The sequence below is a fragment of the Panthera leo genome, chromosome B1, assembly GCF_018350215.1.
Source record: "Panthera leo isolate Ple1 chromosome B1, P.leo_Ple1_pat1.1, whole genome shotgun sequence".
Classification (NCBI taxonomy): Eukaryota; Metazoa; Chordata; class Mammalia; order Carnivora; family Felidae; genus Panthera; species Panthera leo.
In genome coordinates this window covers 80,282,145-80,303,141 of record NC_056682.1, presented here as the reverse complement: position 1 = coordinate 80,303,141, position 20,997 = coordinate 80,282,145, and the positions used below count along the sequence as shown (strand labels likewise).

The 20,997-nt window shown below is 38.0% G+C and overlaps 1 protein-coding gene across 4 annotated transcripts in view; it reads right to left on the bottom strand.

The window, feature by feature from the left end:
- TTC29 (tetratricopeptide repeat domain 29) overlaps window positions 1–20,997 on the bottom strand; it is a 255,129-nt gene that overhangs the window by 130,988 nt on the left and 103,144 nt on the right. The gene's annotated exons all lie outside the window — the stretch shown is intronic.

Genomic DNA, 20,997 nt, shown 5'->3' with positions numbered 1-20,997 from the left:
GGGCTTAAATGACATTTCAAAATGATGTAAGAACCCCCTACTAAATGTGTGCTTGTTTCATCTAATCATATTCCCAAATGAGTAAGTTTCCATTATGAACCCATTATGCTCGGTGAGGACAAGCAGATCCGAGGCTGAGATTGTTAGATTAGTCATGGTATCTTGAGTAATAATTCTTCCTATCTGTGGAGGGAATATAAAACTCTTTTTCTCTTTCTTTTAAAATCTAGACTGATAAGAGACATATATAGTTACTATCTTCCCAAGTAACAAGCTAAGACAGACAGGTAAGCAGTGAAAAGTCACTAGCTTAGTGACAAACCAAGTTCCTCAGCTTCCCCTGAAGGGGTGACGTACCAACCTTCTTCCATTGGACCACTTGGAGCATAATGGTTTCTGGCTCCACAGGAAAGGATCAAAGTGTGTTCTATATTATCCAGAAGGTTTTAATAAACACTAATACTGTGAAAATTTCTATATTTCTGCATGAACCAATTCCCGCTCGGAGATCTGTCTTTCCCCCGAAGGTAGGGCCATCATCTATTCATAATCTCTCTTACTAGATTTCTTCCTCATTGAAGGCAAGATTCAATAAAATTTCATTCTGCTTCCCCTTTCTCAGAAATCCATGAAAGCCTTGAAAAACATTTTGAGCATATTCTCTCCGTGCAATTTGATATCCTTTCCACCACAGGCCATTATTCTGGTAAACTCAGTAAACCCTAATTTAGATCCACGGTGTAATGCTTTCAGATCAAGCTGGGTGAACACGTTTCTTTAAAATAAAACATGGTAGGAAAGTCTTTCTCTGAATGCTCGCTCACAGAGGAAGCTTCATCTATTTCCCTTTTGCCGTGATGGAAGAGGCAAGAAAACGATTTATGAGTCATTTCCATTCTGACAGATGCGGCCATGACTGGAAAGGCGATGCCTGCCAAGAGCTTTTATCAAGTAGGTTATAACAACTAGTAATAAGTGTAAATAATAAATGGTTGGAATCTTCGGGGAAACAGTGGCAATACGAAACGATTTTTGGTACTTCTGATGGGGCTCTGCCACTCTTGGAATTCCCTGCCTTCCCAGTAGAGTTTTGGCCTGACAATAAACAACAGTTTAGTACTTTATCTAATCCCAGCCAGGAGGTGAGTTCAACAGCAAGCTTTTGCAGATGTTCACATCCAATAATCTATCCATAATTGATGAAACAGGGAGGTCAGATGTAATGGCTGCTACTATTCCAGCAACAAATAAATGGTTATTGACAAAACAAGCCAGTGTGGCGCAGAGCGCTGAGCAGTGACAGGCATGCGGCGGTGCTGGGCAGAGGCGGGGAGGGCTACTGGATTCCTCAGCCAGCCGTGTGGCAGGAGGGCCACAATGACACATAAGCAGATGGAGGTGACTTGGAGAGGAAAAGGGAGGTTGCTGAAGTACAAAAAAAAGACGAAGACAGGCAGAGGCAGAGAAGAAAATGATGAGTGAGCCCTGGGCAAGGCTGGGGACCCGGGTGAGTACAAATGTGCGAACAGTTCAGAAATGCCTTTGAATGTGCGCACTGTGATCCAGATGTCTGGTTGCTTTTATCACCAGTGTGTCTTCACTCATAGAGCTGGCTGTCAAACTGTGCAGCCTAGGTGACTCTAACACCAAAGTGCCTGCATGGGATGCTTTGCTGCCCAGACCCTCCCTCCCACTGAGGGACATCCATCGATATTCCATTTAGCACTGCAGATACCGTCTTTTCCTTATGTATTAAAAAAAATCTATGAAAATCATGTATGTAATTTTAACAATATTTTCAGATAAGCCAAAGATGCAAGATTGTGAAGCTAGAAAATTTCCCAAGACTGGGACTAATCCTGAAATACATGCTGCTTAAAATCAAATTTACTGCAAAGGCATGTGAGTGCAAGGCAAAGTTTTCTTTAATAATAAAAAACAAACACTGCACTCTATTCACCTCAACCTAAGCAAAGAGTATAATAAATGCATTAATCGAGTATACTTTTATTGACTGAATAAAATTCAAGATATTTAAACATAAATAGCCGAAATCCTACATTTCTATTCCAGTGCTAAAAAATAATGTTTTACACAGTTTACTATGTAATATTATAAGATGAAGAATGGTAGAATGAAATGGTAGTTATTATTGCTATAGGTAGTCATAAAGAGGCTTGGGACAGAGATGTTTTAAATATTAATATTCCTAAAATCACTTAAATCAATTTAACACTCTTTAGTGGTTTATTTAGAAGCATGATTTATTTTATATTTTGCAACCAATGCCTTTGATCAGCTCTGAAATAACATATGAGCTGAAAATAAAGTGGCAAAACAAATTGCTGCTAGCATTCTTATAGTAAGCTTTAGGTTTTATACGATAAACTAGAAAATTACCATTATATTTGGCATTTTCAAATTATTTATCAATATTTCGAAATGGAGAATTATAGAGCCCAGAAGCAATGGTGGAGATCATTTCCATAATAACTTGCTAGTTGCTCTGCTTCCTGGGCCCTGCCATTCTCCACGCTGGTGTCCCCCCATCTAGCAACTGTGACCTGCCCCAGTCCCCAGTCCCCAGTCCCCAGGGCCATTTCTGTCCCTATTCTATCAGGGCAGAAGCTTGCCATCACATCAGTCTGCCACAGATCATATTCTGATTTGATCTCTATTAAGGTGACCAGGCTTTTTCCATGTGCCTTGACATGTGTCCCAGACCCTGGAGCAGCATCCCCATCTTGTTCTTCTTACCTAAATCTCTGTCTTGGTGCTGGTTGGGTCCTTATTTACTACAAAGCTGAAGACCTACCTTGTGGCCTCAGTATGCTCTTGTCAGGAGTGCCACTCCTAAGTCTCAGTCCCTGTGGCTTGGTGCTTGTCCCTTGCCAATGGCAGTCACTACCACTTATGGAGCAAAAGCCACATATGTGGAGTGTTTCATATTCATGGTACATTTAATTTTCACAGAGCCCTCTGAGATAAATATCAATATTCCCATTGTACAAATGAGGTAAATTAAGTGTAGAGAGGTTGAGGAACTTGCTCTGGTACACACAGTCCTAGGGTTGGAGAAGAAGAAGAGATTTGAACTGGGTTTATTGGACTTTGTCTCCTGCTCATTTTGTTCTTGTGCACTGTGATATGCTTGCTGCTGGTTACCCTTGAGCATGACTTTGCAGATCTAGACCCTCAGTTACAGCTTACTACCTGCTGGCACCCTTCCCAGAATTCTCCACTCACCTACAGGGTACCCAGTGCAGCCCAATGTCTGACATTCTACATGTTAACCTCATGTTTACCTGGTTATGGCTTTATCTATTACCAGCTGCTGTTTTTTCATCCTATGAACTAATTATAATAGCTAATAATTGTTAATACTGAGTATTTATTATTTCTTTCCCCTGACTGCAGTGACTGCCCCCCTTTGACTCAGAAGAAAACCTGCCTCACTTTATAATGGCCCATAAGGCCTTCCACGACCCCACCCCTAATCCTCTGACTTTGGTTCCCATTACTCTGCTTCCCTTTTGCTTCTCCTTGGCTTCACTGGCCCCAAGCCTCCAGGGCTTAGGCTTGGTGTCTTGGAGTTTTGGCCTTGACCTTTCCCTCTGCTTGGAATGAACTTCCATCAAATATCTGCCTAGCTGAACTCTCATCTGCTCCCAGTCTTTCTTCAAATGTCAACTTCTCAATGAGGCCCTTTCTGATCACCTATTTAAAACTTCCCCTACTCACCACTTGTTTAGACACTCCTGACTCATTCTTTTCTATTTTTTTTCTTGTCTATAACATGCTTATTACTGTCTAACATGCTAACTCACTTATTATTTTTAATCTCCATTGTCTGTCTTTCTCCAATGGGATGATGCTCCATGAGGACAAAGATCTTTGTTTTGCTGTTGATATATTCCAAGTGTCTAGAACAGGGCCTGGCAATAGGTGCTCCAAAACTATTTGCTGGATATGTCACAGATTGTTCTTAAGACTAGGGGTGCCTGGGTGGCTCAGTTGGTTAAGCATCTGACTTTAGCTCAGGTCATAATCTCATGGTCCGTGGGTTTGAACCCTGTGTTGGGCTCTGTGCTGACTGCTCAGAGCCTGGAGCCTGCTTCAGATTCTGTGTCTCCCTCTCTCTCTGCCCCTCCCCCACTCATACTCTGTCTCTCAAAAATGAATAAATGTTAAAAAAACAAAAAAAGGACTACACATATTAAGTAACTAAATCTTCCCAACACTCAGGAGCAGGCATTATTATTATTCTTATCTCTTTTTAAAGGTAAGAAAACTGAGGCACAGAGAAATAAAGCCAATAGGCCAAGGGTCTTATCTGACCCTTTCTCCCACCTCAGTGCCAAGAGGCTGCCTGATAATGTCACCATAAATGTTAGGCCCCAAGTTCTGGCTCCTTTGGTACCACCTGTCCCACCGTCAATCAAGATTTTAACAATGGCATCCTGTAACAATGTTGTGAAGGAAAATGAACAAGATTTAACGACTTGTTCGAGACCAAAGAGCTTATGACAAAACTACCACCAGAAGGCAGAATGTCTGACTCCTAATTTGGTGGTCTTTCTGGTATTTTTCAAAACCAATTCTGAAGATTCTAATGATTGCCTGGATGGTAGTTTTCCATTTCCACATAATCTATTATAATAAACAATTAAAAAGTAATTTTGGCTTTGCAACCTTGTAACAAGTATTAATGATTATTTACATAATATTTTAAAAGGAAAATGTTTATTTTGGTAATGTCTGTGATATTATAAACATATAAAATGAACATAATAAACAGTCACTCTGCTGTAAGCTAATATAAGCTCATAGGGAAAATGAATATGTTTAATTAAATTTAGGAAAAATATATAGTTAAATCATTTGCAGAACAATAATAAGGACCAATAAACCATTATCACTTCACTATTCCACTGGAATTTTCATCAACAGGCTATATTAATAAATATCATGTTCACTTTACAAAGTGGGATGCTGAGAGACTTATCTATGCTCTGTTAAGTCAGCAATGGCAGCAGGGATGCCATAATCCTTGCACAAACACAGCAAATCATACTTCTATTATTCTTTAGTATTCACCTGCATTTTTTGAGGGAGGACAGTATGGCAGACATAGATGGAAGTACTTTTTGCATGTTAATCCATTTAATCCTCACAACCACTCTATTGGTTAGTTGCTAGCATTTCCTTACATTGCAGGTGAGGAAAGTGAGGCACAAGAGAGGTGAGGTGACCCACGTATATGTCACAGGATTAGAAGTGGCAGGACCAGGCTCTGGAGTTAGGCAATGTGACTCTAGGGGCTACGCTTGTAATCACTACATCATACTGTGATCATGCTTAAGACGGGAACAGAGAGCATTGTAATCTACCAGAAGGACCCTATCTTTCTCCCCCTATTTTGTTTATCCAGAATGTTATAAACATTCTGCCCTACTAGATCTTTCTGTGGAAAACCTAACAAACAGCATTTTTTATGCTCTTTCCCTTGCATTTACTAAGAGCTGCTGGTTGATAGCCAATTTGCATCAGTAGCAAGAAGAGATTCAGGGTTGTAGGAAAAATATGTTGAACACACTGCTTTTGAAAAAGAATTCTTACAAATGTATTAACTCTAGTGCTGCTAGATATGTCATTGACATCTAGAGAAAACAAGACAAATTCAGCTACGGAGTTAAGTCATGACCAATGAAGAATCCACAATACTCCATTATCTATGCCAATGGAGGGTAAGAGAGAGATGGGAGATGGAAATGTGAGGTGAGAATTCCTTACATCTCTTTCTCTGGAGAAGCTACAAAACAGCGGGTCATCCCTAGCGGGATGCCACTTAATAGTTCCACTTCTGTGTTCCCAAACTCTGTGCCTATTCTGAACTGGCCTGATAACAGACAGGTGATTCTTATTCTAAGTTTCAATTGTTATTGAATAATAATTTCTACTGGACAAGAATTACAAAATGTTATTTATGCCAACCAGTAATTCATTAAATAGAATAGGTGAGAATGTTATTAAAAGTGTATACATGTGATTTATGTATACCACATATATTTAAATGATTTTAAAAATGAGTTGTGACAGCATTAGCACTTAGGAGCATGGCTCCAGTCTTGGCTCGGCATTTGCAAGCTTTGTGACCGTAATCAAGTCATTGAATCTAAGTCTCAGCCTTCTTCATCTGTGAAATGGGAGTAAGAGTAAATAGAAAATACTAATAAGATCTGCTTCTTAGGGATTGTGTGAGTATTAAATGAGGTAAAACACGTAAACAATAAGGTTGGGTAGAGTTGTAGACCCATAGCATACAAAGGCACGCTAGTTGTTACTGTTATTCATGATGATGCTATTCTATCTGGGCTCATTTGATTTCATTTGGTTTCATAGGACAGAAACCACCCCAATCTAATTTAGGCAAAATGGTAAACTAGGGACCCAAATGCTACCAGAAATTGCACTCTCCCTTTCTCATCTTGTTTTCTCTCTGTTAGTTTTACTCTCTCAGCCCACCATCCTCCGTGGCTCTGGCAGCATCCAGGCTTCCTTACCAAGGAAGACTGGCTCTGATTTAAAAACAATAGAAAACAAAATTATTAGGTAAGCAATCCGATTGGCTGAGCTTGTCTAGAGACCTTCCTCTAGAGATTTGCTTCATTGGAGCAAGGAGTGGTGGCGGTGAGATCTGTAGCCCCAAGGTTAGAGACAAGACCGTAGCCAGCAGAAAAGCAATAGTGGTAATGGTGGAATGTTCTGAGAAGACAAGGATAACAGAGGTCCTCCAAATTGCTGTTAAAAAGTCCTCTGCTTAGCTGCTTCTCCCTCTGTGACTTTATCTCATTTAACATTACTATCCTACTTTGGATTATTTGAACAAAAAGCTTCAAATTCTTTGTCTCCATCTTGTCTCTGTATGTTCATCTACCAGCCAGAAAACACTGTAAAATTGTAAAATGTCTCTCAAATGTGTCCGTTATGAGCTACACCACACCACCCGAGTTCAGAGCTCATTATTCCTCACCTGAAATATTTTAGAAGAGCCCTTAAACTGGTTTTCCTTCCTCTACTTTCTCTTTTCAGTTTGTCCTACACACAACTGCCAGGCTATCTTCTAAAACCAGTTCCTGCCCTACTTAGGCCTGTGAGGATCTCATCCCACTGCCCTATCTTTCCAGCTTCCCCCCACCAACAGCCCCGGTCCCTCAACACCAATACTCCAGCGTGACTGGAATGCATTTTCTGCCCTCCTGGGCCTTTACTCATGCTGCTTCTTTTACCATGTATTTTGAAAGGTTCAATTCAAATGTCATCACCTCAATCTCCAAATAAGATGAAGCTTCCCTGTTGCTTCTCTAGCTCTTGGTCCCTATTACAAGTATGCCACAAGTCTGTGTTGGGTGTCTATTTTCTTTATGGACAATGCAGTCCTGCTGCATGGTAAATATCTACCTGAGCATAAAGAAACTGCCCAGACCTATATTCAAAAATGTGCATCAAACTGAAGCTGAAAACAAACAACATCCTTCGTTAATATAGTTATTAGCATTTCTTGCTCATACAGACTTTGGTCAGATTTACTCAGGATACCAAAAACTCTATAGCTATATTTTTCCCCCTATTTTGTTGTTTTTGCTTTGTAAGTCATATGATTATTTTTTGAATAATTTATTATTGGGTCATCTTTAAATGGTCTTTACTACTTGTTAAGCTTTTAATAACTTGTCTTGGTGTTTTGGGTTGAGACGAGCTGCTGAAATGACCAGCTGCTATGATCAGTCCTATGCTGAAGGTTTTTACTATGAATAGTTTACATACAACCTACTGAAAACATTCATTGAAGTCTTTAAATTTTAATGGAATGAAAAGAAATAGTAGTTTACTTTTTTATTACAAAATTAGTATATGTTAATTGCAGAAAATTTGGAGCATACAGATCCATCACTTTCCCCAAAACAGAAAATTAAAGTCATCCATTATTCCAGCTCCCACAGATGACCACCAAAAACAATCTGGTGTTTCTAGTATCTGCATTGATACATATGTCTTATATATGTGTATGCATGTATGTAAATACACATGAGTGTGGTCATAATGTACATTGGTTTATACCCTGATTTTTGGCTTAATATATTGATAATACTTTTATTATTATAAAAATACTTACTTTTGTGTCACTTTTATTGGCTGCATTATTTTGCATCACAGGATACTTGGCGATGTTTAATCAACTTGCTATTGTACATTTACCTTGTTTCTACATATTTCACCATTATAAACAGTGCTTCTAACATTGTATGTATAAGTTATGGCCAAATCTTTGTATCCTCACCCTGTCACTTTTTTTTAAATTTTTTTAATGTTTATTTATTCTTGGGAGAGAGACAGAACACGAGAAGGGTAGGGGCAGAGAGAGAGGGAGACACAGAATTCAAAGCAGGCTCCAGGCTCTGAGCTGTCAGCACAGATCCCCATGTGGGGCTCGAACTCATGAGGCGCCAGATCATGACCTGAGCCAAAGTTGGATGCTTAACCAACTGGGCCACCAGGCACCCCAGGCATCCCTGTCACTCTTGATACCAACTTCCACTTCTAACCACAGTTCTCAGAACCTCACATGCTTGCCAACCTCTGATACTATCTGAATTTTTGATTTTTTGCCTCTAAGTCATGATTTCATGTAAAAGAATATTAACGTTCTTCCCTGAAATGCTCACAAACAAAAGCTGCTATACACATCTATATAATCAATTCTTGATTATTTAGGAACTGAATGTCATTTTGTGGATTTGTTAGTTTCTCTGTTACATTCCTTCTCTTTCTCTATCCCTGGCCATCACCATTATCATTTAGGGGGAAAAAAAAAAAGGACAACAGAAGACATTCGTGGGAAAAGTAGAGAGTTAATCTTAAAGTAGACTGTTTTACTAGTTAACTAAGCTTTTAAATGTTTAATTAAGGAGGAAGTTAAAATTGTTTCTTAAGTATACTATCAGAAATAGAGTGTTGTGCTATTTTAAAGTCCAGTATATGTTATTTTTATTGAGCACCACTTATACTGAATAATTTCTAAAATCAATATAGGTGTTAACTGGAGATCAAGTAATTGTCTCCCCTATAGATACATTTGAGACAATTCCAGGTAAGTTTTAAGATGTATTACATTTGTCCTTCTGAAGTTACCCCTTCTGTGTCACAGAGGGAAAAATATAATTTGTTTCAATGTATAATGACTTAGTATGGTCCCCACACTATTGTTTAACACATCTAATCCTATAATCATCTCTGGGTTCTGGCCGGTGTGATGCCTCTTCTTCTTTTGCGGCCTCTAGATCAACGTGTGCTAACAGCTGTGCCGTTGCCTCTAGGTCTGTCATACAATTAGTCTTGTGATGAACTATGCAGGTTGCTTTATTGCTCCAGAGAACATTTTCATATGCTAGGCCTTGAACTTTAAGGGGTATACATACATTATGTTCCATATGTCACTATTCGGTACAGTTGATTAGGGTACTCAATTTTTGGAGTCTGGAAGTTCATCCTCTTTAGAATGAACGAAGTAAAAATAATTATCCTTCTCTTCATTTTCTCACAAAAAGAGTATCAGAAGTTTTTAGGCTATTTCTTAAGATGTGATTGACTGGAAACAAAAATTTCAGCAGTTTTATAAAGAGCTACTCTACCAGCACCTTCTTTTTACAATGAATAATCAACATCATCATGCAGCTAAAGTGGCATTCTACATCTCAAGGGGATCCAAAACCAGCTTTCACATTTCAAAACAAACAAACAAACAAAACACCCAATACATTTTATGGCTAGAAATCAGTTTTTATATTAATTTAGGCCATGAACTTTCTTTCCTGACATAAAACATCTCTTCCTTTTCACAAGTGTCTATGACTTTAAATTTTTGCCTACAGATTCCTGTTTAAAAAAAATCAGGTTTTCTTTTTTTTTCAGTATTCTGATTTTCCTATAATGCATTTGTCATTTAAATGACAAATACTATAATTTATATGACAAATACCATAATGTATTCATCATTTAAAAAGAAGAAAAAAAACACACAATGCTATTTTACTAGGCTGTAACATTGTAAAAAAAATAGAAAAATTAAACAGAAAAAATTTTTAAGAGAGTTCAGCTCCCCATTAATGAGAAAATTAAAAAAAAACATTCAATTTACTAGGATTCTAGTCTGCAAACAATCTTTCCTACAAAAATTTATATGAAATTATTACTGTAATGTTATCTGTTTTAATGTCTTAGAAAGGTCATGACTTTAAATACAGAGATAACAGTAGCAAAATTATTAGTAAAACATTTTACATTTGCATAATCTCCAAATTACTAAAACATATTTTTCATGAACTTCTTAACATGTTTTTCCAAGTGAGACTAACTGTTCAAATGGTATTAAATAAGATCAGATATGAAATACATGTTTATACCATGCCTTAAATTATTGCTTATAATAATTTTGAGTAATATAATTTGATGCAATTTGGAGATAATTTTTTTTTAATTAGGCAATATGACTATTTTCTTCTATGGGTGTTTTTCTAATCCTATCACTTTTCTTTTGCTTGTCAGATATTTTGAACATTTCTCTATTAGCAAAATGTATGGAATGGAAAGGAAGTAACTGCTATTTGTGTACTGGCAGGGGTGCATGTGGCGGGTGGGGGGGGGTGATGCTGAATAGAAGGAGATCCGTGTGGCAACAATTGGGGGAAATGGGATCTGTAACAGCTGCTCCTTTTAGATTCCCAAGAAGGAGACTGCCTGAGGTGGGTCATGGGACAAAAGGATAAAACGGATGAAAACTCTGATGCAAAGCAGGAAAATGACTGCTGAGACCCCTGAGCTTACACCTGAATCGTCTCAAGCTGAGTGGCAAGCCCTCTTTAGCATGCTTCAGAAGCTGGTGATGAACTACACAGTACCAGGAGGCAAACTGGCTGCAAGCAGAATTGTCTGCATGTTTTGTATAATAACCAGCGGTCCTCTGGGGAAAGGAGGCCATGATTTCCTCTGTGCCAGCATCTGAGCTCCCCTCAGATACTGAGGCCATTAAACAAGAACAGAAGGGTCAATTTTAGGTAATGATTTCTAATTGGCAAGTAAAGACAACTTCTATTTAGTGGGTAGTGAAGAGCTCTGGTCTTTAAAGAAAGAAATTACTCAAATTCCTTTTTTTGGATAAATGCCATTTTTTTCACTCAAGGACAAGTTATTAATATATTAATAATAAAGATTTTTCTATAGAATGTCAGTTTATTACATTTCCATTATAGAAATATGTGCCAAGACAAAGATAAACTTAAGCCCTTTGTAATTTACATATGATAAATTTAGTAAATTACAGTTGAGAAATAAGTATAAAGCAGCACTCTGAATAGATACTCAATAAATGTTACCTACCCGAGAATCATTGCTATCATTACTCAGTGCTAATTATATCATAGCCTGTGGTAATAATAGCATCTTACATGTGAAAACTGTTTATAGTCTAAAGTGTAAAAACATATGGTTTTTCCATTTGATCTTCACAAAGATACAGCAAAGCTGCCATTGCCACCTCTATTTCACAAATGATACCGAGCCTCTAAGAAGCTAAGTGACTAAACTAAGGTCAATAGCTAGTATGTGGCACACGGGACTAAGATCCAAGTCTTCTAGCCCACATGCTAGCATCCCACATGCTCTTTCTATAAAAAACAGTTACTGTCCATAATAAAGATTACACATCAAAACCTACTGTCAGCTCAAATGTTTGACCACTTAACAATTAGAGAGCTATTGCTATATACGCTTGAACTGCACTACATAAAGGGGTCTTTATCATGTAATATAGCTCCTAAATAAACTCCTTCTTCAACATCTTTGATACAGCCTTTCACCGACACATTTAGCATTTTATTCTATGCTTACTATTTGTTTGGGAATACTTGGGCCTAGAGCAAAAGTCAGAAATCATGATTTTATAGATGTCTGACCATCTAGCACTTGGGAAAATAATTCTTTTCTGCATAGTAATGGTGATATAATAGTTATGGGTTTCTATATGTTAGATCTTATGCCACAAACTTTACATACGCTTTCTTACTTAATTCTCACAAAGCTGTATTGTGGTAGGGGGTAATAGTACCCCCATTTTACAGATGAAGAAGCTAATAGTCCAAAAGGTTCATTTGCTTGTGCAATGTCACATGGTGAAGGTGGCAGCAAAGCTGGGATTCTGTTCTCCACCAGCCCGATTTAACATTTTGTTGCCCTCACCCTCCAAAGAGTTGTTAAATATACTTCGAAAAGCCTGTTGAGAGTTCCTTATTCAAGAAATGCTAGTATTTACTGCCTTTACTTCATGCAAAATTCTAATAATCAAAGATATGGTAGCAGATGTGAGTGTTTGTATCCATCCCAGGCAACTCTAACCAGGTATCCTGGTACCATAGTAAATTGGTTCCAAAGAGTCCTTTACCTGGAGCTGGAAGCAGACAGGAAAGGACAAAAGTGCAGATGCACAGAAGCAAATGCTCTTACGGACAGACCCATTCAGTCCACATACAGTAGTACGTATGGTCCAGCAGAAAAATTGATCATATCATCATATACTGTGCATGTACAGAACTTGGCAGAGTTGAAATATTTGAACTAATGCACAAAGGATCTAAAGGAAGACAGAGCCTCTGAGAGCCTCTTTCTTGACCTCTTCTTTGCCTTGGCTCCTTTACTTTCTTTCCCTCTCTCTCCACTTACTATTTTTTCTTTATATTTTTTTCTTATGACATGTAGTGTTCAAGCATCTGTCACATATAGTGCAAGAGAATAAAAAATGATTAATGCAAGAGTATCTGCTTCCTTTCCCTTCCCAGTCTACTCACTATGGCATGACTACCTCGGCATTTCTTCCTTTCTCCCCAAACCAGCCCCACCCTCAGTGTTTTTTTTTTTTAATTTTTTTTATGTCTATTTTTGAGAGAGAGAGAGAGACAGAGTGTGAGCTGGAGAGGCCAAGAGAAAGGTAGACACAGAATCCGCAGCAGGCTCCAGGCTCTGAGCTGTCAGCACAGAGCCCAATGCGAGGCTCAAACTCATTCACGGACCACAAGATCATGACCTGAGCCGAAGTCGGATGCTTAACTGACTGAGCCACCCAGGCACCCCTAGGTGGGTGGATTTTATCATGCAGATCAGAGTTATAATCTGCAGTGGGAGGGGAGTATCTATGTAAGATATAGAAATGAGCCTGCTGAAGAGCCACCATTTCTTGATCTGGAAGAGAAAAGAGGCAAAACAGAAGCACAGAGGAAAAGGAGAGCAGTGGTGAACCACGAGTGAGTGGAAGACAGGAGGGAACTTTGGGTTTAGGGAGTGACATGAAATTACAGGCTTCAGAATATCTAGAGACAATTCAAATTTTTTTTAAATGGAAGGAGAGAGGATTTAAAAAAATAATATTGCTGGGAGTTAAGAATTTTATCTTTTACTGTTCTTTGAGGACAAGTAAATAGAAACTGAAATTACTTTTCCTTTAGCTTGCTGGATTTTTAATATGATATCATACTGAGGGTGAAATGTGAGGAACTCAGATTTATTTGGGTTATGTAATGGTTTCAGTAGTAGATAAAAGTCTTCACTGGTAAAAGTGACCAAAAAGAAAACTTGTTTTATGCATGTTACTGTGGACTCTGGCAAGGTATGTCAGCTGGATTGTCATTTGGATCAAGAACCCATTACTCCCAAGGACGGTGTGACTTTTAAAGAAGAAAGTAACAAACTAAATGGAGAAAGGAACTAAATGGGAATAACTGTAAGAATTGTCTCCCCCTAAACTTTGGTCAGCTAAACAATACAAATCAAATAAATCATTCTTTGTTAGAAATGCCTTCTGATATATAATGGCTTTCCCTTTGTTTGTATATATGGACTTGAAAGAAAAGTAAAATTTAATTACAATTACCTAGTGACACCTTAAGAATGTATCATTTTACAAATATAATCCATATCCTTCATTATTAATATTTATTAATAATCTGTGAGTTTTTTGAAACAATCTGTGAGTTGCTAGAATATTAGTGTAACTATTTTTTCTGATACATTATTTATTTGCATTTTGCAAATATGAGATGCTGCTGATAAAGCTACAGATTTAGGTTAACCATGAGTTTAGGTTAACACTAATGTTGGAAGCATTCTAAGCTATTATAAAGATGCTGACATGTATGCGAATATAAAGATGGCTACTGTTTTATATATGGAATAATTAAATAATATAGTACATGTGATGAATTTTATACTATAAAAGCAAATGAAGTATCAATATGATGAATTTTGCTTTCATAGTATAATTTTTGATAGGCTACATTATTGCTAAATAATAAGAAGCAAATAATTCACTGAATGTACTGAAGATTGTTAAAGTTGGTGTTCCTAAAATTATTACATGGAGTGGAATATTTAGAAAGGAAGAAAATTCATGCATAAAACACAGTGCTAAGGGAGGCCCTTTCTTTTTCTTAAATTAATTTTACAGTTGTAGTATTTGATTGTGGAAGTGTGACCAACTTTGCAAAAGCCTTGAATGTGATTTTTAGTAAGGTACTTTTCTCTTTGAAATTTTAGGACTTCATGAGATACATTTACCTACTAAAATTCAGAATTTACTCTACTTGGAACATGTGCAGGTCTAAATTGATGATGGCCAAAGGGAATTACTATTTCTTTTCTCAGCACCTGATAAATGCAGGTAGCATTCTCGCCTTTAAATGTCAGGGTCTCTGTGACCTCCTGCACAGGTTTATTAGAGTAACTATCACTTCTCTTCTCCAAATATCTTTTTCTCATTGGCAGGGATTTCAACCCTAAATAAATCCATTATTTAGGGTCTTAGTTTAACCTTGTTCTGTCATCCGATAAAGAATGCTTTATCAACAAGGAATGGATGACCAGACTATTTATATGCTTGTCAAAATATTCTTCTATTACATGTATTAATCATTTATTAATAAATTAAAACCCTTAAGTTAAGATCCATTAGCAAAATTTCAAAATCCTTCTGTTTCAGATAATCAGAACTATTAATCAGTAATATTTACTTGTGACAGGTTTCTCTAAGCCAAGTTTCTTTGAACAAATCATGTAAATATCTTTAAACAGATGAACAGTATTGAAAGGGAGAAATTCATGAGAGAAAGAGGTTGAATGTAGAGGCAAGGTATTAAAAATCTGAAAATATTTCAAAATACAAGCTTAATACACAAATGAGAGAATAAAAAGGGTATATGGACTTGAAACCAAGAATTAAAGATAGATGCAATATGAAAAGGGAAGGGAAATGCTCAATCTAACTGTCTGCTGTCTCAGGCTGGCTGCAACATGACCAAGCTGATTTCAGGTCATTCTTGCCCCTCTCCACAGCCACACTGTGACAACAACACCATCAGTGCCTTAAAACAGATAAAGAAAGATAGTGTTGGTCATACTGCACAGGGTGGGTAAGAAGGATAAAAGAGAATTTCAAAAGAAAAAAAAAATTGTATGTTGAATGTTTACTTTGTGATTAGGTAACTGGGCAGATATCTCATCAATCAGTCAGGAAATCAGTCCTATTTAGTAATTGATCAAGTAATTTTTTATACTAGATTCACTAAAGAAGGAGTGCTCTGTCTTATGGGTTTCTAGCCCCCTTTATCTCTGAAAGGAAGCAGGGAAAGTGGTTAAAGTAAGATATTAGAAGAAAAATACATGATTTTCAAATGGAAATGAAAGCAAGATGTCAGGTTTTGTGGAAATCTGTTTTATTACAAAGCGAAAACAGGCTGCCCTCTAAAATCAACCTAAGCTAGAAGACCTCCATGCCCCAAATCAGGTACAACTGCTCATGTCGGTTTTCCGTTCCAACCACATCCCAACTCCAGCTTCTCATTCCTTGATGATTCCTTGGTACTTGTTCCCTGCCTCCTGTTGTATAGCCCTGAATCTGATGCCTTCTTGACTTTGCTTTTGGCATCTTACTTACAGGTCTGACAACAGATCCTTCATTAGCCCTGCAGCTCTACCTATGGACTTGGCCCAAATTTTAAGCTTGGTTCCTGCAATTCCTCAGTTCTGAGTGAGCTGTGTTCCAAAAAGACAACAATATTCTACCACAAGCAAGACTTGGGCTCTGAAGACAGGCTTCATTCTTCCGAACTGCAAAGGCTACTCTTGACTGTGGCAGTGAGCCTTGGAGCCTGGAATATGGTCTTCCTGGTTTCCCAAAGCCTCCGCCCTGGCTGGAGAATTAAATGACAAAAATTAACTGACCCTGACTCTAACTGAGGTATATGCCTGGGGGAGGGGGTCGAGGTCTGACTGGAAATCTCTGCAAGGAGCTCTCTCATTCCAGCCCAAAACCTGGGATAGGAGGCAGGAGGGGTTTGCATAATTCTGTTTTTAGACATGCCTGGTTTCCTTGGCTTGTATGTGATCATCTATTCCTGGTTTTCTTCCCAGTTCCCTGGATATCCCTGCTTAATCTCCTTTGCACCTACCCCCTCATCCAGCCGGCCCTAGGCCTTTTTCATTCATCACTATCAACTCTCTTTAGGAAATCTCCACTCCACAGCTTCAATATGCTGACAACTTATATATCAAATGTGGATAAAATCTCACGTTTAGACTTCCCCTTGGGCTGTAGACCCACATATATCACTGTTTGATCTCTCCTTGGATAACTGAAAAACTCAAATTCACCATAATCAAAAGTGACCTTCCCATTTCTCCCAAGCCTGGGTATCTGTTAGCATTCCCTCTCAGTGAATGACACCAGCAACCATCAAGTTTCACAGCCAGGCTCCTAGCGCCCATCTGGGCACCTCTAACTCCCTCACTTTCCATACTTAGTGTATTTTTTTTTTAAGTTTTATTTATTTATTTTTGAGAGAAAGGGAGCACAAGTGGGTGAAGGGTGGAGAGGGAGAGGGAGACAATCTGAACCAGGCTCCAGGCTTTGAGCTGACAGCAAAGAGCCCGACGTGGGACTTGAACCCACGAGCTATGACCTGAGCCGAAGTCGGACACTTAACCGACTGAGCCACCCAGCGCCCCCTCTGTACTTAGTCTATCACCAAGTCCTTCATAACTTCCAAAATGACTCTCCTCCATCTTCACTACTACCACTAAAGTCCAGAGTAAAAATAATAAAAGCTAACAATTACCAAAGGCATATTATATACAAGGCAGACACTCTTTTAAAACTCTATATAAATGGTCTCTCCTAATCACCCTATGTATTAGTTTCCTAACACTGATGTAACAAATCACCACAAACTAAATGGCTTAAAACAAAAGAAATCGATTCTTTCATAGTTTTGAAGACTAGAAGTCTGAAATCAAGGTGTTAGCAAAGCCGTGTTCCCTCCAACAGCTCTGGGGGAAGATTCTTCCTGCCTCTTCCAGCTTCTGGTGGCTCCAGGCATTCCTTGACCTGTGGCAGCATGGCTCCAAGCTCTGCACCATCTTCACGTGCCTATCTCCTCTGTGTGTGTCTTCCTGTCCTCCTTTTCAAATCTCCTTTCTACCTTTTTCTTACAAGGCCCCTTGTCATTGGATTTAAAGCCCACCTAGATAATGCAAGGTGATCACCTCATCTCAAGGTCCTTGACTTAATTATATCTGCCAAGACTCTTTTCTCCAATAGGGTGAAAATCACAGGTCCCAGGGATTATGAAGTTGACATTTGGGGGCCACCATTCAACCCACTATACCCTAAAAAGTAAGTAGAGTTATTAGTCCCACTGAATAGATGAGGCAATTGAGACTTAGAGAGTTTAAGGTCCTTGCCCAAGGTCACACAGTTAATATTAACAGGAGATTCATGTTTATTTGGTTTATGGTTTCCATACTTTCAGAAAAACAATTTCAATATCTTTCTGAAAGGAGTAACAGTTTCAAGAAATGTGTCTCTTAGATGCCAAGTACTGCTTCTTCAATCCATTCATTGCTAGACTACACCACTACTGCTATCTTCTAAAAATAAAGGTCAGACTCAGTGCCTGGCATGACGTCTGTCATGTAGACGGTGCTTAATAAACAGTCATGAATAAATCGATGTGATCATGTCGCTAGCCTCGTCAAAAGTCATTAAAAATCACACATTGCTTAAAATATGAATTTCACTATCCTCAACAAAGCATAAAACCCTCCAACCGTCCATAAACTTGAAAAAAATAATCATTTTGGAAGGAGGACAGTCTTCCTAAGAATAGCCAGAAGTTGTGCAAAAAGAGATTGATAAATTTGGCCACATATATATCTAAAAGTCCAGCATGGAAAAATTTCATAAGTCAGGTCAAAAACAATGACCTGGAAAAATATTCACAACACATATTACACATATGTGCATTTCCAAAGGAAGCAGGTACCTTCATTTATTACTGTAGGAATGTAAACTGATGAAGCTTCTTTGAATGGAAGTTTAGAAAAAAAAATGTAATTCATCTCTTCTCTGATCCAGCATTTCCACCTCTAGAAATTTATTGAGTAGATCATCTCTCACTTTGGCACAAAGCTATTCACTGCTACACCCTTTGCAATAAAACCTGATTGGAAATAATCTAAATGCCCACCAACATGAGATGATTAAATCCATTATGGTACAACTATAAAATGGGACACCAGTGGCCCTTTTAAAATGAGGCATGTCTATATGCATGAGTGTGGAAGAAGTTAACTCCAGATGCAGAACACTACATATAAATGCCACAATTTTGTAAACAACAAAAAGAACACATAGGTATATGCACTTATATGCTATACACATATATGAATATTCTTGGAGGGGTAAACCCAAAACTTGTTAACTGCATTTGCCTTTGAGGAAAGAACTGCAGGACCGAGTGCCAGGATGGAGGGAAGACTTATTTTTCACTGTAACCTCTATTATATTGCTTGAATTTATTTTACCTTGTGTTTTTGCATTGCTCATTAGAGAGAGGGTGAGAGAGAGAGAGAGAGAAACAGAGACAGAGAATTTATAAGCTAGTTTTCACCTAATTTTCCGACCTGATTTCATATTTGCACCTGACAATTCATTGCTTCCCAAACATACCGAGTACATTCACAGAGTGTGTGTGTGTCTAATATTTGATATTATCCTCAAGACCCTCACTTTCTGTCTATAGAAATCCTGCTCTTCAAAAGCTCCCTGTGCAACCTCCCTGATCTTCAGTGTTGGAACAAACCACTCTTAACCTCTGCACTCAGAAAACCCCTGTTTGGGAAATACAAATCAAAATCACACTCAGATATCACCTCACACCAGTCAGAGTGGCCAAAATGAACAAATCAGGAGACTATAGATGCTGGAGAGGATGTGGAGAAACGGGAACCCTCTTGCACTGTTGGTGGGAATGCAAATTGGTGCAGCCGCTCTGGAAAACAGTGTGGAGGTTCCTCAAAAAATTAAAAATAGACCTACCCTATGACTCAGCAGTAGCACTGCTAGGAATTTACCCAAGGGATACAGGAGTACTGATGCTTAGGGGCACTTGTACCCCAATGTTTATAGCAGCACTCTCAACAATAGCCAAATTATGGAAAGACCCTAAATGTCCATCAACTGATGAATGGATAAAGAAATTGTGGTTTATATACACAATGGAGTACTATGTGGCAATGAGAAAGAATGAAATATGGCCTTTTGTAGCAACATGGATGGAACTGGAGAGTGTTATGTTAAGTGAAATAAGCCATACAGAGAAAGCCAGATACCATATGTTTTCACTCTTATGTGGATCCTGAGAAACTTAACAGGAACCCATGGGGGAGGGGAAGGAAAAAAAAAAAGAGAGGTTAGAGTGGGAGAGAGCCAAAGCATGAGAGACTCTTAAAAACTGAGAACAAACTGAGGGTTGATGGGGGGTGGGAGGGAGGGGAGGGCGGGTGATGGGTATTAAAGAGGGCATCTTTTGGGAGGAGCACTGGGTGTCGTATGGAAACCAATTTGACAATAAATTTCATATATTTAATAAAAATAAATAAATTAATCAATTAATTAATAAAATAAAATAAAATAAAATAAAATAAAATAAAATAAAAAAAGAAAACCCCTGTTCATCCTGCTTTGAACTATAGTTATGTTTACAGTTGGCCACCTTTATTAAATTAGCTCCTAAAGGGAAGTGTTGGCCTCTGTGCTCCCCAAAGTACCTGGAACACAGCATTGCTGAATGTATGTAATTTTAACCAAAAATTATTAAGCAGAAGAGTTATCTAGGAAAACCCAAGTTCCCCATGATGACCCAATTTTAAGGGTGACAGAGAAACATATCTAGCCCAAATGTAAGAATTCTACATAGCATGATTATTCTAAATCAGCGAATGAGAAATTCTCAAAGCTGAATATAAAGCCAATATCATATATCAGATAAAATTATTACAAGAGTGATATGTGCAATGAAATAGGAGGCTTGAAATATATTAGAGGTAAGACAAAAATGAAGGAAAAGATTTGTTATAATACAGAAAAGATATTTCTTGACACTTTTTGTTCATTTTAGCCAAACACAAGAAGTCTCATCATAAAACAGGCAAGCACTTATTTTTATCATGAAGCAGGCTACTTCTCAGATTGGAACTAACAGTGATCTCCACCTTTGCTGCCTTCCCAACCTCCAACTAAAGGTCCACAGCAATGCAATTCGCTCAATTGCTTAACAACCATAGTCTTTTTTAAAGCAAAATTTCCCAAATCATATTATAAGTTTACTGTAATTTGGCTTTCTTTCTTTCTTTCTTTCTTTCTTTCTTTCTTTCTTTCTTTCTATTTACTTTTTGCTATCATTTAAACCCATATCCTGTTGTCCTCAATGATATGGGGAGTGAGCGTAGAGGGTCACTTTACTCCACATATTTAACTTTTATATATCCTAAAGCACTTCATGCTAATTGATTATACATTACTTAACTATAAACAATAAAACGATTTTGTTTCTGCTT